Source organism: Patiria miniata, unplaced genomic scaffold, assembly GCF_015706575.1.
Source record: "Patiria miniata isolate m_02_andy unplaced genomic scaffold, ASM1570657v1 HiC_scaffold_1, whole genome shotgun sequence".
In the NCBI taxonomy this organism is placed as follows: Eukaryota; Metazoa; Echinodermata; class Asteroidea; order Valvatida; family Asterinidae; genus Patiria; species Patiria miniata.
Window position 1 is genome coordinate 31,294,324 of NW_024037047.1, and position 17,977 is coordinate 31,312,300.

Sequence of the window (17,977 nt, forward strand, 5' to 3'; positions counted from 1 at the left end):
GGAATGCCAGACCATAGGGAACATAGGAGGAAAACCTAAGGCTCTGTGAGTAACTTTAATTATAAAGATAAAAACTGCATTTTTATCGCTTTTGTGTAAAACCTATCAATTGTGTTTTCAATTTCAACTCTTGTTGCTGTTATCCCATTTATTTCAGGAAATTTTAGCGGTTTAAAGGTCTTTCCTCTTTTCACTTTCTGTGCCCTTGTTTCCACTGCTGCAACGGAATTTGTATGATTCTCATCAACTATTCTCAGATGGGTTTGCCACTGAAGATCATGATTATTTGGATCTTGGACCCCAGTAATGTTACCAAGAATCAGGTCATACAATGGGTTTTCCATACAAAGAGCTTCAACTGATCCAACATAGTACGGGGTATCAACTTGAATATTCGCAACAGGTACGCAACGGACTGTAGTGTACCATCTAACAACACACATTTTTGAGTTAATCCACTCATTTGTTTCTCTTCCACGAGATCTTTTCTTACAACAACAGTACTGCAACCGCTGTCCCTAAGAACCTTAACATTCTTTTTACCTACAAAACCGTTTGTCAGTGGCATAGTATCGTGTCTAACGCAGGCTGCACTAACAATGGGCAAAGTATGGCCGCAAATAAGCTTCATAATTTTGCATAATTTTCACTCTGTGCACTAGGTCGCGAGCTACTAGCGTTTGTATGCGATTCACTAACTGGTTTTCCTTTCAAATTCTTTTGCTGGTTCCTAGACATACCCTCACATTTAGACTTACAGTGAGCATCTACATACTGGTCCGCAAGGGTGGCCATTTCATCTGCAAACTTAGGATTTCTTTCTTTCAAAAACATTTTCAGATCTTTGTCACAGCATTGTAACTATTGTTCCCGTATCACAAGATCCTTCAATGAATCATACGTTTTAGGTGTTTTGCCTAATTCCATCCACCTTAACAGATAAGAGTGTAGACGCTCTACAAACTGTGAATACCTCTCCCCTTCTTCGGTTTTTGCATTTCTGAACTTGAGCCTGAAACTTTCTTCGTTTATACGAAATCTGTGAAGAAGTGCATTTTTCACTTCCTCATAGTCACTGGATTGTTCAACTGACAGACGTGAATATACATCTACAGCCTTTCCTGTAAGTAAGGCACTTAATGACACAGACCAGTCTGCTTCAGGCCAGCCCATGGAAATTGCAAAGCGTTCAAAACGGCTAAGATATGCACCCATATCATCCTTTTGTTCGTTAAAGTAAGGTAATTTTGGCATTTTTGGCTTAAGAGTACCCCGCATAGTCAAGTTAGCCGTTGAACTTTCCATTACAGTCTCTGCTGCTCTTTGTTCCTGAACTATTCTGAGCTCCAATTCTTTTATTTCCCTTTGGTGATCTCTTTCTTTTTGTCGCTCTTCTCGTTCAAAATTAATTTTGGCTTTTGTTTCCGCTTTTTCTTCTCTTTCTTGAACAAACGTCAAAAGTTCTTGGCCTTGTAAACCCATCTCTTTACCAAGGGAAAGAAGTTTTTGGAACTCCATTTTGACCACTCAAACAATAAGCAAAATTTCTCTACTTGATGAAATAAGATCTGGTTAGCTAAATTCAAGTGTGAGAGAGATCCAATGATGTCAGTCTGTGGCTTAGCAAACCAAATAAATTTGGGTTCCCGGACAAGCCCCCAACAAATTACTCCCCTCTTAAGAAATTACTTTTATTCACTTATTATACTACACACCTTATTATTGCATGGTTTCATTATTCCGATGGACATCTACTTAAATAATCTGCACCATGGTTGTCAGACCCCTTAATGGCTTTGACCAGATACCTGTATGGTTGATCTGTTCCAGCAAAAACTCAGTGCCATATAAATAGACATGAAATGTTGCCACAGCCCAAACCACAGCAAGGCACTCTCTTTCTATTACGGCATAAGCCATTTCACGGGGCAACAGTTTTCTACTTGCGTAGCACACGGGGAATTGTTCGTCCCCACTTGCTTGCATCAATACGGCACCTATTCCAACATCAGACGCATCGGTGCGTAGAATGTATGGTTTAGTTGAATCTGGTAGTCGTAAAATCGGCGCAGACGCAAGACGGGATTTCAGAGTTCTGAACGCGTTTTCTTGCGCTTCGGTCCACTGGACATGATTTGGCTGACCCTTTTTTGTTAGGTCGGTGATAGGGGCGGCTATAGCAGCGAAATTCGGCACAAACTTGCGGTAATAATTCGCAAGCCCCATGAATGATCGCACTTCCTTCTTTGTCTTAGGAGGCTCAGCATGAAGTACGCTCTGTACTTTTCCTGGGTGTGGCTTTAACGAGCCTTGACCCACAATGTGTCCCAAGAACTCAAGCGCGTTATATCCTACTTTGCACTTGCTAGGTTTTGCCGTTAGCCCTGCGTCTTGCAACTGACTTAGTACATTCTCGAGTGTTTGCACCTGTTCTGACCACGGACCACATTCTTCTGACCTTCTAACAATCTCCGCATCATGCGACTGAAAAATGGCCGGCGCATTAACCATGCCGAAAGGAAGTACATTAAATTCATACAACCCTTCTGCTGTTACAAATGCTGTTTTATGTTTGTCACACTTGGCAATGGGTATTTGCCAATACCCCTTAGTCAGGTCTAGTTTGGAAAAATATGTGGCTTTTCTAACCTTACTCATTAAATCTTCGATGTTGGGAATTGGTTCGGGGTCGAAGACTGTTACTTTGTTCAATTTTCGATAGTCGATGCAAAATCTGTTCGACCCATCTGGTTTCTTAACAATAACCACTGGTGAGGCATAAGGAGAGTGTGATTTTTCTATCACACCCAGATTAAGCATGCTTACAATTTCGTCTTTAACTGATTGCTGCATTGAATGAGGCACTGGGTAAGCTTTACCTCGTACAGGGTCTGAAGTTGTAAGTTCAACTGTATGTTCAATTAACGTATTAGCTTAAGTTAAAGGTGGGCTCTAGAATAATTAAATCGAAGTATGTAAAACTGGAGATTTCAAGATTGGTTCTGTCAGGGTGGATTAAAGCATTTTTTTTTTGTCTTTTGTTTTCTTTTTTTTTGGGGGGGGGAGAGGGGGAGCCTTACGACTGGTGTCGTGCAGACTAAGCTTTCACGCTTTCAAATATAAAACTACTGCGGCTTTTCAGGGGAATTTCCAGCAACAGTCTGTTCGTACTGTGTTTCTTTGTCTCTTTAATAATCTAACAATACTTGCATAAATCTCTGCCCTGTAGCTTGTTGACAACATTTCCAAGAGTCCTTGACTAAACTTCGGTACATTCAGAAAGGATATTGTCACAATCAGCTGGGATTTCTGGAAAAATCCCCGTTCAGTTTTGTCCTTACAGTCTCTGTTTTCTTTTTTCGATGTAACAATAGTTTCAAAAATAAATCGTCGTGTGTGGGCAGAGCAAGCTTTTTACTGGTCCTAGGCAAACACCGTAAATTTAGATTCAAAACACTAGCAGGGATTACATTTGGCGTGACGGTCCGTTGGCAAATTCCATGACGGCACCCCCCCCATTCAAAATGGTCTAGCGACGCCCGTGTACATTTATTTCCGTATTAAATGTACAGCAAAACGTGGAATTTTTTTTTCCCCGAGAAGGCCTATGTGTGATGAGAAATACTGTCATTTGCAAAACTTTTCGAAATACAATATACACACGTAGTCAAATAAATAAATGAGTTTAACGACTTTATATTTTAACCTCGGTTTATTCTACACACCATGGTTTGGAGAGTAGGACACGTGATAGTGGCCAGATGTATAGCCTATGTGTTGCGATGTAGTGTGTTCGAATGTAATCACAGAGTTTTTAACAAAAAAGTCTGCATCTTTAAAAACACGACTCTTCCTAAAAGTGTTTGTTAAAGAAGTGTTTAAGTAATGTTTTAGAAGTGGATGACAAATTATGAGTTACTCCGTTAAGAAAACTAGTATTTGCAGAGTATACTTCTATTTAAAAACGGTGAAAATTCACTCTTTCAGTCGAGTGAATATTCTATCCGTCCTACTGAAACTAGCGGCCAGACGATTCCCCCCCCCCCCCATTAGTAAGTTTGGTCGGCAAAATCATGGTGCTGTCAGCAAAATGGAAAATGAAGAGTGGAGAAGGAAGGGGAGAGAGTAAGAGGGAACAAGAGAGAAGGGATAATGTAAAAAATAAACACTGTTGCTCAAAACCTCGCGAAGCTAAAATACGGTTCTGCAAGATCCATGGCAAAAGATAGTACATTCTGTCATGTCAGCACAAGCTGCCGCGCGAGATCGCTTCATAATTTGCTTGACAGCTACAGCTGTGCAAAACACAAGTACGTGATCGCTCGCAGGCAGTTACGAATTGAGCTGATTCTTGGTGACATCTCAAAATCATGGATCAAGCTAAAGAGGACAAATCTCGAAAGAGAGTCAAGCTACAGTTTTGATGTGAAGTTTGTGATATAATATATCACCTTTCATGACCCACTACCATCTCCCTAGACACAAACACATTTCTTTCAAAAAGTCAGAAAGTGGCCAAGATTGCACCACAGAGCATCTAAAATCGAAAAATTTCCCAGGGAACCTTAGGCGGGCCCCGGACCCCACGCCTTCAGGGCTACCCGCTCCGCGCTCGCATATGAAAAGTTCCACTTAAGAATTTAAAGACATCCCCCCCCCCCCCAGTCTGGGATCAAGCAACGGACCTGAAACAAGGTATGCGCAAACGTACTGAGTATGTACACGCAGTTTTGCGACAAGCAAATGTCCAAAACTTTTTAATATGATAGGGCCAAATTTTGACGATTTACATTTGAAGTTGAACTTATTCCACTGAAAACTTAAATCCATTCAAAGTAATCAACATAATAATTAACCATTCATATATTTGTGGAGGAAATTAGAAATGGAGTTAAAAGGATCATTTTGGGCGGAAATTATCAATTACTCGCATTTTGCGTGACGGTCCGCCGGCAAATTTCATGATAGCACCCCCAATGGTCTAGCGACGCCCGTGTGACGATTCAGAGTGAAATTCAGTCATGACAATCGAATAGATCGAGATCTCACTGAGTTTCGACCGTTGAATCTTCTCCAAGGTATTCCACTTTAAAATTTGAGTGATTTTTGATTGGCGGGGGGGGGGGGGGTCCAAGGCATGCCTCCAGGAAAATTGAGAAATCTACGATGCTTTCTGCTGTATTCTTCTCAGTAAGGCAATTTGATATCAAAATGTTTGAGTTTAGCATTCCATTTATTATTTTCGGTTCCATTATACTATATCATTAGTCAGCGGCTGCGCATGTCGTTTAAGAAACAAAAGTTGACCCAGAACGAACAATGTTTTGGCACACCTGAAACAATCGGGAGGCAATCGGAGATACACCGTTCGATATTAAACCACCCTTCGATATTAAACCCCCTTTGTTGGCGATTATGCAAATAATAATTAAACTATACGCCAGTGTCTCGGAATGAAACCCCAAAACACTAAAGGATATTTTGATAACAATTTGCGTTCTGAGAAACGCTATCAAAAGTTTTGGAGAAATCTACATAAATCATATCGACCTGCCCAGCATTATCCAAAACGCAACTTTCTTTATGATTGACAGAAAAAAAGTTGTTTACCGCGGAGCAGCCTTTGAAAAACCCATGCTTTAGGTGATCGCTGGGAAAATAGTACTAAAAACCCTTCAATAACATTGGCACATATGAAACTACTATTTACTTTAAACCTTCATATCGGAGTCCACAATCGTTGGGAAGTTTGTGGTAAACTTGACTTGGGGTGACAGTGAGACAGTCACAATACTGGTTTAGAATTCAATCTTTTCACTTCGTGATAACTTTGTGGGTTTTTTCATGTGAGCTTAGGTTAATCAGGTTCGGTTGGTCTGTTTTACAAAGTCTTATTCTCGTCACCACCGTAACCGGCGGAACCAAATCAACCAACACAATCCCGCTGGAAAAAAAAATACTGGGGGTGCTGAAATTTCTAATGTAGGACACAATGACTGCGGAGTCGCGGAGCGACGTGGGTTTCGGGGCCGGCTTAAGGGCCCCGGAAAATTTTGTATTCTGGATGCTCTGTGGTGCAATCTGAGGCGATTCCTGGCCACTTTCACCTGTTTTTTTTTTAGCAAAACCTTTTAAGAGGCTTTTCCGGGGAGTAGGTGGTGCTTTAGTATATTCCAGCACCCTATCCCGAACGTTGGGGGTGCACCCACAGCAACCCTGTTCCCGCGGGCTTGAACCAACAATCGTACTAGCTGAACAGAGTGAGCACGGTACAGGTTATCGCTTCGCACAGACGGCCGGACCGAAGCGGGAGCGGACCGCTATACCGTGATGGGTGAGACAACACATTTGGACGGGAGCCATGGAGTGTACCAAACCACACTACAGTTCGAGCCAGTGGGAGTATGTGGCGCATCCAAGGGCATTTTTATTGGAGGGGGGGGGGGAGGTTTACACGCGAAAGAATGGTATAGTACACGTTTTGAAAATGCATTTCCCGGTTTCGACCCATTAAGTTGCAAACGTTCATTAATGTTCATTAATATTTTGACAAAACTAATTAACTATGTTATTAGTAACTTCTTGAGGTGATAGATTAATTATGTGTAATTAATTACAAATCAGGAAAAAAATGGAAACCGTAAAATATCGATTTGTTTATGTTAGTTTCACTTCGTGGTGACGGTGACGATATGATGATTTTCAGGGAGGCATACGCGCGAAATTCCAAAACAAGGCACTCGTTACAGCCGCTATATAATTAAAGGCACTCATTGTTTGTAAACAAAAACGGCACTTATTTAAAAAAAAAAAAAAAAAAGGCACTTGCTTAAAAAAGGAGGCTTTTGAAAATTATTGTGGGTAAAAACTTGTGCAAAAGGGCACTTGAAAAAAGGCAGTCTTTTAAAAAATATTGGGTGGGGTGGGTAAATACCCATCTTGCCCCCCCCCCCCCCCCTCACGCTTGCTACGCCACTGAAGGGGTACACTGTGCACCATTGGTTAACATGTTCACGACAGGATCGTGGTTGTAAGCTGAACCAATACGGGGGTATGGCTCTCGTGAGCCGGGCGGGCCGTAGCGGGGACGGACCGCCACGGTGTCGGGTGGGTACTGCCTCTGGGCAGGGCTAGCCACCAGGCAACCGCACCATAGGTTAACTCTAAGCTAAGCAGTGCGTTCAATTGTCAATCAACGCACCACACTAAGTGGGTGTAATTATTTAAGCCTGCATTCGCCTTGTAGGGAGTGGAGCTTCGTAATAGTTTAGATTTTCCCGCACATTTTAAAACTGTTTTCATTCAAATTCATAAACGGTTAACTTAAAGTCATCAATGGTCAATCAATGTCAACATGTGTCCATTCTATGCCGTCTGATTTCAATGGAACTCGTCTCTGCTGATGATCATCTAAATAATGTAAGGATTGAATTAGTCTTTGTTCAATCGATTTCAAGAATATTAGATCAAATTCATTGGATACTCTGGCTGAGGGCCACACAACAGAGTGACAAATCAGGACATTTCATTTGCCTGTGTGTAGATCTTAAATATTCCAGTTGTTGCCGCATAAAACTGTCTAAGAACTAAATTAATACACAAACAAGTATTGACAAAGATATAATTTTGCATATTAACATGACGAACGGCCAGGCGTACTTCGGATCAGCGCGGTGAGCAGTGTTTTTGTAGCGCGCCCTCTTTCCAAGAAATTGTTGCATGACGATAAAATACGGAGTGTCCTTCATACTGCAATTTCCTTAAATAATATTACATTCATTCTCCGGCGGTTCCTGTCAAGTTTCTAGATTTTCGTGTTAAATACCATAACAAAATATTACAGGAAATTCCATTGCAATACAATGTGTTGATTTTGAGTTCCCAATTTCACAATAACTGTGTTGACATCAGGAGAAAATGCGGAGTTCAAACTTAATTTCCCTAAATTATATTACATTCATTCTTCGGCGGTTCCTGTCAAGTTGCTAGATTTTCGTGTCAAATACCATGACAAAATATTACAGGAAATTTCTTTGCAATACAATGTGAATATCTTGAGTTCCCAATTTCACAAAAACTGTGTTGACATGACGAGAAAATGGGGAGTGTCCTTCTTACTGCAATATCCTTAAATTATATTACATTCATTCTTGGGCGGTTCCTGTCAAGTTGCTAGATTTTCGTGTCAAATACCATGACAAAATATTATAGGAAATTGCATTGCAATACAATGTGTTGATCTTGAGTTCCCAATTTCACAATAACTGTGTTAACATGACGAACGGCCAGACGTTCGTCGGATCAGAGCGGTGAGCAGTGTTTGTGTAGCGAGCCCTCTTTGCAAGTAATTGTTGCATGACGATAAAATACAGAGTGTCCTTCATACTGCAATTTCTTAAAATTATATTACATTCATTTTTTGGCGGTTCCTGTCAAGTTTGTAGAGTTTCGTGTCAAATACCATGACAAAATATTACAGGAAATTTCTTTGCAATACAATGTGTTTATCTTGGGTTCCCAATTTCACAAAAACTGTGTTGACATCAGGAGAAAATGCGGGGGTTCAAACTTAATATCCTTAAATTATATTACATTCATTCTCCGGCGGTTCCTGTCAAGTCGCTAGATTTTCGTGTCAAATACGATGACAAATTATTACAGAAAAATTTCATTGCAATACAATGTGTTTATCTTGAGTTCCCAATTTCACAAAAACTGTGTTGACATCAGGAGAAAATGCGGAGTTTAAACTTAATATCCTTAAATTATATTACATTCATTCTCCGGCGGTTCCTGTCAAGTCGCTAGATTTTCGTGTCAAATACGATGACAAATTATTACAGAAAAATTTCATTGCAGTACAATGTGTTTATCTTGAGTTCCCAATTTCACAAAAACTGTGTTGACATGACGAGAAAATGGGGAGTTCATACTCAATTTCCTGAAATTATATTACATTCATTCTTCGGCGGTTCCTGTCAAGTTTCTAGAGTTTCGTGTCAAAATACCATGACAAAATATTACAGGAAATTTCATTGCAATACAATGTGTTTATCTTGAGTTCCAAATTTCACAATAACTGTGTTGACATGACGAGAAAATTCGGAGTTCATACTGCAATTTCCTTAAATTATATTACATTCATTCTTCGGTGGTTCCTGTCAAGTTTCTAGATTTTCGTGTCAAATACCATGACAAAATATTACAGGAAATTTCATTGCAATACAATGTGTTTATCTTGAGTTCCCAGTTTCACAAAAACTGTGTTGACAAGACGAGAAAATGGGGAGTGTCCTTCTTACTGCAATGTCCTTAAATTTTATTACATTCATTCTTCGGCGGTTCCTGTCAAGTTTCTAGATTTTCGTGTCAAATACCATGCCAAAATATTAAAGGAAATTTCAATGCAATACAATGTGTTTATCTTGAGTTCCCAATTTCACAATAACTGTGTTGACATGAGGAGAAAATGTGGAGTTCATACTTAATTTCCTTAAATTATATTACATTCATTCTTCGGCGGTTCCTATCAAGTTTCTAGATTTTCGTGTCAAATACCATGATAAAATATTACAGGAAATTTCATTGCAATACAATGTGTTTATCTTGAGTTCCCAGTTTCACAAAAACTGTGTTGACAAGACGAGAAAATGGGGAGTGTCCTTCTTACTGCAATATCCTTAAATTCTATTACATTCATTCTTGGGCTGTTCCTGTCAAGTTTCTAGATTTCCGTGTCAAATACCATGACATAATATTACAGGAAATGTCAGTGCAATACAATGTGTTTATCTTGAGTTCCCAATTTCACAATAACTGTGTTGACATGACTTTGTTGGTTGGCTGTTAAATACAGAATACAATTCAAAATCCTGCTGCTTACATTCAAAGCCCTTCACGGATTAGCTCCATCCTACAAACGAGACCTGTTACAACTTCGCAACCTCCGACCAGGCCTCAGATCTTCTTCATCACAGTTACTTTCTGTTCCCAAAACTCACCTGGCAAGCTACGAGGGAGACCGGGCCGTTTCCAGCTGTGCACCGCGTCTCTGTGGAATTCCTTCCCAGACGAGTTAAGGGATCGTCCCAAAAGTCGGAACGGGAACGTTCCGTTAGACCGTTCCATCGGACCGTTCCAGCGTTCCGTTGGAACGGTCTGTGTGCCCGTCGGAACGGCGAGCGTTCCGTTGGACCATTCCACCGTTCTAGTGGAACGGTCCTTTGGACCGTTCCGCTGAGCACATGTGCCCGTCGGAACGTTTAGCTGGGAACGCGAACGATCCAGATGGGATACCCGTAATTGCGTATCATGCGCACATCTTAACATATTTTTTTCGTTTGTGATGACGATGAGGTAAGTTGTTGAAATGGATAAGTTAGACCTAATGTTATAAATTTGCAGTGAAAAAAAAAGGAAACAGTAATCTGGGGTTCGATTCAATAAAACATGAGACCCAAACAGGAACAGAAGTTAGCCTCTGTGACACATCTTCAGTAACCGCAAGATTCGCGCTCGACTGCAACTGTAGACTTGGCCAAGTCTGGGTTGCGCTCGGTCTGTGCCTATATTATAATAAATCCACTCACAGCGCATATCGCATACGTCCTTACAGTACATAACGCGCGCCCTCATGCGTCGAATCCGGACCATCATGTTAAAAACGTACATGTACATGTTATTTTCAAGTGATGCAGCAACCCAATTGCTAACTTTTGCACCACATGTATGCACATGCTCTGCAAAACATGCACACACATGTACGTGTAATACGCGTGTTGTACAATGCACATACAGTGTGTGCGCATTGTTATACGGCACTGAAGTGGAACGCGCGGTGAAGTGTACCTTAATTGTTGGGCATCTGAAAAAGACGTAAACTAAGTGATTTTTGCTACTTTTTTTTAGATACCGACTTAAAGCAATTCCGACTTGAGTCAAGTCTACTGCAACTGGAGCCTTTTCAGTCATTTTCGTGGGAAGGACAAGTATGCGCGCGTGAACAGTACATGCACAGCCATTCACACATTCACACTGCACGTCCCAGCTGTATACGTAGCATGTCGTACGTGTACGTAGGTATACCATGTAATTATGTAAATACACACGCACACACACACAAAGATGCACGATGACCAATGTTGACGAGTACCAGCTCGCTTGGTTAGAAACCGTCATATCCGCACTTCGGCGAGAATATTTCCTCTAACAGACCGTCCGGCGGACCGTTCCGATGGAACGTTCCGCCGGGCACATATGCCAGGAAAAGTATGGAACGGTCCGACGGAACGGTCCAACGGAACGGCAGCTGTGCCCGGCGGAACGTCCGGCGTTCCGTTGGACCGTTCCAACTAACATTTCGAGTTCATAGCAAGGGTCGTCACTACAATGGGCAGAGATGATCCCAAGGGCGGATCCAGGGGGGGGGGGGGGGGGGGGCAAAGGGGGCCATTCCCCCTCCTCCCAAACGAAACCATTTTTGTAATTTTGTTATTATGTGACATCGCAATAAATAGGCCGTCAGCTGGACTGGAAAATTCGTTTCGCTCCAGCAATCGCGGGTCTAAATTTTTTTAACTGTTGTACCGAAATACACTACCAAAGAATGATACTACAAAAGTTCTCCACATTTCGTCCAGCAGTTTTTTGATAATTTGACTCGAAAAAGCGAACTATTTGTCCATTGTGGACGTTCAAAAACGTACCGCGCCTACGTTTAAAAAATCCGCCGCGTATGACGCATCGTACCACGTGACGTGAACTGTCCAATTAGACACCAGATATGAGGTCGCAGGTCATGACATTTAACAAACATGGCGGCGTCCATTGGCAAAAGTGCGTCAACGTTAACATCGACCGGTGCAAAAAAGAAGTGTTTGCACTCATAATCTGTCACGTTTGAGGGGGGAAATGCAAAGGATCTGATGTCCGGTGATAGTAAGTTAATTTTCCTGTGCCAAAGAGTGGTTGAATTTCACAATGGCATCGCCGAATATACCCACGATGTGTGGGCAGTGGATCTGCTATGTCTGTATCGTACTGTACGTACTACTACTACATCATGCACTACCGGCGCATGTAAACAAGGCAGTCCGGCCGGCCGATCTCACCCGTGGCGGTTTTTATAGATAGTAAACGTCTGCAAGAAAACGTAAACCAGACACTTCAGCTGAGACCCAGATTTCTTCACCGAAAAAGCTCCGGGCAAAGTTCAAGTTTCTTTTAATTGCCTATCTACATAACTGTGTCATGCTGCACACAAAATCAACCAGGATTTTGATTTTGATGAAAACCTCAATTCAAGGACAAGCTGCAACAGTACAAAAAGCAGAACTTCCGTTGGAGGTAGGCCTACATGTCATTATAATGAAGGCGATTGTGTATTTATGTGCCCAAAAAAGAACCAAAAAATCCATGTTTGAGTTTAATTGTCTTGAATTAAGGGTAAGGTTAGGTTTTAATTTCTTTGAGGGAAAATGGGGTGACACAACGATAAAAACGCAATGCGAAAACAAAGCTGGTGGTCACCACGATGCACCGTGAATGCACAGAACCGCATCGATTTGGATGGCGTCAACTGAAAATGCATAGGAAAATTTTATTTTCTTGCAAAAGATACCATTCAAAATGATAACAGATTCCTGGTTATAAAAAACACCTTTTCTTTCTCTACGGCATTGGACTGTTGGGTACGTCACTTGTTTACCAAATGGTTCTTGGACTTTACTTTCCTTTTAGAAAAATTCTCTTAAGTCAATGAAAAAAAATGTCTTCAATGACAAATAGATCTTATTTGAAAAACCCAGTAAAAAAAGTTTTTTTTTTTTTAGTTCCATGATTCAAACCGAGTACCTTTGGCAGTGAAAATAAATGTCTAACGTTAAGATGCCAAAGTAGGCCTACAACGGGTACTGCACAAAATCCCATAATAAAATGTCGTGCAGTCTCTTTCTCCATAGTTGAAGGAAACTTATATGGAGGTGTGAGGGTAGTCTTTCCCTTTGTATAAAATAGCAAAATAGCTTTTTATAGAATTTACTATTTGATTCTATATATATAGGCCTAAAGGATGAACGTCAGGAAAAGGGAGATGTTCTGCGACTGACTGTTCAACCCCGATCAACAACTTAGTTTCATGAGAATGTCCCAGCTTGCTGAACTGTTGGAATCATGAAATGATTTAGAAGCCGAAGGAACTGGCCTTGGTTCTTTATATTGGTAAGATGTTTTGATTGTTATTCAGAGTGCAAACAGAAATAAACTTTAATAGAATATTCAAAATGAAAACTTCTTGATATTGCTTTGGAAGCTGAAAAGGTTTGTTCTCAATAGCTACCAATGTTTACATATTTACAGTGGAAGGCAAAACGATCGGGCACGTGATCTTTCTAGTAATTTAACTCTAGATTAAAAAAGTTGTTTTCTTTTTTCTAAAGCACATCCACAGTAATCATTGTTTTTGGTCATCAGATACTTAACCTGTCTATATTTTACTATTTTTTTTACAGAACTGATAAGTTGACATATCGGCTTAGAAGAGAATATCCACAGGTCTCTCTCCTTGATATATGCGACATCATCTACACCGCTACTTTATCTGCTGGATGTGTGGTTGAATCTCTGAGGACTTCAGAGGAGGATTCAAAACTGAAACTTTGGCTTAGAAAGCAAGACATACGCTCCATCCTGTTGTTATGCCGTTACTGCACAAGATTTGATGAGAACTTTGATGTAGTGATAACATTTACTTGAAGTTGTATCAGCATGACTAGTTAGCATTTAACATTATAATGAAAATAATGAGTAACTCTAGATTTCAAAACTACATAATTGTATCCTTCTGTTCATTATTGTTGGTTTTATTCATTTTAATTCTTTTACAATTATAAAAAATTAGTTCCAGTAGAAAGGCAAATTCTGTGAATATAAACAGTGAGACTAGCCACATATGACAAGCCAAATCACTCTCTTTAATGTGTAAGCATACAAAATAGCATGAGTTATGGTTTTGTTTTCTTTTTATTGATATACATGCAAACTTTTTTCGGTGCTAATCAATGTATCAATAAATAAAAAGCTGAAATTTTCTTTGACAAAAGACTGATCTTAAGGCTTTTCTCCAAACTAAGATGGCTGTTTTGATAAGATAACAAATAAATGTACAATGGTTGATTTTTGAAATTATGAAACCAGACTCTGACTTCTGATGGTCCTTTGATTTATAATTGTATTTAAAGCCTGTTTCATTCAAAAAAAGGTGGTCTTTCTTACAAGTAGAAGGTTCTTTAAGTGACGTACCTGGTTCACCACAGCAGATCCAGAGGGTTTGGGGGCATAGCACCCATTTTTTTATATGCGTTAGTTTGTTTTGTTTAAAGGGACATGTCTTGTCTGCTTTCCTGTTTCTTCTGCTGGTTACATGTACAGGTATTTATTTACTCTAAAGACACCTCCATTTTGGGCACCCCCTCACTTTCATTAATGATGAGCTGGTTCCACCACTGCATTATAAACCTTCAAAATAATTGCATTGTTGTATGCTGCCAAATGAGTTAGATTACAGTGAAATATTTTTGGAAGAGGGACTGTGGTGATGTCTACCAGATGAGAAAACAAAGGGTCATGTTCTGTGTTACCCAATTGCCAATGTACATAAAAGATATTTTTTAACTCTAAAATCTCTTGGGTCAGATTGACCCAGAATCTGAATCCAAATTTGCTCAGTCCTTTTCTGGGTAAAAAAATACACATTTCAGTCAAAATGACCGAGAAACATGTCTTTTTTTTTACTCCAAAGGGGTCATTTATGACTCCAAAGGGGGTCAATTTTTGACCCGGAAAAGGACTGAGCAGACTGAGTCTGACCCAGGAGTTTCTAGAGTGTAGGATGTGACAAGCTACAGTGCTGTTCGTCCGTAGTTTTGAAATTGGAAGTGCCAACGCAAGGCTTCAAACCGGAAAATGTGGGTTTTTAGCATACAAACATGTACATAACATTGCCAAACGTTGATGAAGTGTAAAAAAGAACCTGCAGGATATTTGCTGGAGAACTTTTGACATAGTGTTTGTGATGTACTGAACCCCACATATGTGCATTAAAAAAGTAGACCCAGTGTTGCTGGAACGAAACTCATTTTACAGCCGGTTTTTGAGTTTCAGCTGATGGCCTTAAAGGCAGGCAATGAGTACACCACCATCTTTTCCTCAAAAAAAAACATTGGTTAAAGTGGTCAGATATTGCCTCAGATCGCACCACAGAGCATCTAGAATCCAAAATTTTTCGTGGCCCTTAAGCGGGCCCCGAATCCCCCGCCGTAATTTTGTTGACCCACTTTTTTGGGGGACCAAATTTTTTTTGGGCCCCCCAAAAAATTGTGTTCTGGATCCGCCCTTGGATGATCCCCGTTTTATCTCATCGGTCCTAACATATTCATCCGTCTAGTCGCTGAAATAGCGAGCAAGTGTAGCTAAATGCAGCAGATGAACAGCGCCACCTATAATATCAGATGTTATTCTGTCCCGCCTACCTTCAACAGCGCCCCCTAGTCTTAGAGAGTGTCCACTCGGAATCTCCGGCCGTCGGTATATTTCATTTTAGGCTCCCTAATACTGACCGGTGTTACTTTGCTGGACAGGGGTTTTTTTTTGGGGGGGGTGGTCTTTGTTTTTTATTATTTTGGAGTGGTTTGGTCGAAATAAATGCAGACAAAACAATCGAAGTGCAAATATTATTAAGTGCACTTTGATGAATTATTATTACCAATGCTAAAAAAAAATAGGGTTTGGGGTGTTGGGTTTTTATTTATATAAAAAGGCATCAGCGCTTTCATTTAGAAATTTTTCGCAAAGGGAGATTAAAAGGAGGAAACCCTAACAAGGCCGGCAAGGAATCCCCTCCCAGAATTCTGTCTCATAGTTGGTCACATTCAGACTTGCTGTTCTCGTGCAATGTGAATTTATATGACGCAAGGTGCCATGTTTCTGTGTGAGGTTATTGTACACTCATACGTTATACACGGTATTAATTTGACCAAGAAGTTGGGTTGTAATGGGGCTTGAAACTTTTCCAGGTCAAAATAACACTTTCCGGGTCGAAATATGATGACACTTTCCGGGTCAATATAGCAGTTTCCCAGTCAAAATGGCACTTCTTTGACTCTATAAGAATACAATGTTGAGAGTGTAGGTTAATTTTGATTGAACAAATATATGTACTGGGGCAATAATAGTGGGGGAGGGGGAGGAAACATTCGCCATTGACGCCCCCCCCCCCCCAACAGTATTTGGGGACACCCCGTCCCCCGGATCACCGTCCAGGTTAGTTAACAATCCAAAACAACACATTTTGTTGATCTTCGGACGAAAATGTGCCGGTAGTCAAAAGCAACATATCGGGAGTGGCGCGTCATTTTGCCCTGGTTGAGTCTGCTATCCAGGGTGTGTCACAGTCGAACGCCTCACTGCATGCAACTTGCATGACGCTTTATCGCTAGAGGGCGCACTATTACAAGAATCAAGTTTTATTCACAGGGGAATAAAACCAGGTGGATTAAGAGCGAAAAGCAATCTTGGCAAGGGACCGGTTGACCGTATTATAAATCGGTCGACTGGTCACATGTACCTTCTGCGTTTTGAAATAATCATGTACGAAGTCCACGGGAAGCTAACTTAATTCTTCGGATGGAAATTTACCCAAAATCACTCAAAAACCTCCTCGTAGTGGGTGTAATTTAAAGTTACGATGCTTACCCAGAAACACTTGAAAGCTTGTTTTGCAACCCACACAAACGAGGTACTTTGGAACTATTGTAAGGTAAGACATCAATTAAACAGCACAAATAAGAATGGACTTTTTTTCTGGAAATTCCCCTGAGCTCCCGGCTATCACTTTTGCAAATTTACTCAAGGGCACTTGAAAGCTTAAAGTCTGCACTCAACCTGATAATGATCTTTTTAAAGTATGTTGCTATAAAAAGGTCTACTGGCTCATAAACACACCTTGAATAATTTTTTAGAGAGTAAATATTAGTTTTCACAGTTGCCAGGAGTTTATCCTCTGAGATCTCGATGGTGCAATTACAGAATGAATAGCAATTGTTTATGTAAAATTCTACATGTTCGACATAAAAAAGTATTTATTCTCAAAAAGGGGTGGGGGGGGGGGCTGGGTTGAGCATGGCGATGTGACTAAGGAATATTTGTCTGTGGCTTACAGAAATAAAAAGGTGAATTGCTTTAATTTGGTTCTGTGTGGAGTGACGTGGCCTCGTGGTTAAGGGGCCTTATTCACGAGTTGGCCATATTGAATTTTAAAGTGAGGTACAATCTTAATTTTGGCAACTTGCGAAGAGAAATGAAAACAAGTTAATTTCTAATTAATTCCAGTCTGCTTCAAATAATAATCCATCACCCCCCCCCCCCCCAGTTACGCCGTTAACTTGAACATAGGCATTTTTGCCAACAGATATCATACGAGGAAGACAAGTACATGTACGCTATGAGTTATGCTTAAAACATTAACTCGAACTGAAGATTGACGATTTTATCAACAAGGTATAGAAGTGAAGTACTTGTTATATTTTGGAGCCAAGAATACCACATCACAAAATCATTATATTTTAAAAACCTTTTATCCATTTATGCTCCAATTTAGAAAAAAAAGTATAAAAAAACTCCTTATTTTTATTGCATTCGTTCGGTTTCCAACCCAGTTCCATTATCACAAAATGCAAACGTTTAAACTTTAAAATCGATTTTCTCCAAATTCTATTTGTCGAGTTCGGCTGTTTTGCCATACAAGGTCCGTCCAAGCATAAGCTTTTCGACGGAAAGATAGGGGAAAAACCCTGTTAATCCGTACCATTGTTTTGAATCAATATTTACGGCGGTTGCCCAGAACAACTTGAAAGCTTTACTCTGTACACATCCGACGAGTTATTTATTAAACTTTTTTTTTGATCGACAAAAGACAGAACAA

The 17,977-nt window shown here is 40.3% G+C and overlaps 1 long non-coding RNA gene across 1 annotated transcript; it reads left to right on the forward strand.

The window, feature by feature from the left end:
• Positions 1 to 12,159: 12,159 nt before the first annotated feature.
• LOC119722402 lies at positions 12,160 to 13,771 on the forward strand. The gene is made up of 3 exons (XR_005270444.1): positions 12,160 to 12,345; positions 13,061 to 13,218; positions 13,509 to 13,771. It is a non-coding gene; the product is annotated as an uncharacterized LOC119722402 (long non-coding RNA).
• The last annotated feature ends 4,206 nt before the right edge of the window (positions 13,772 to 17,977 follow it).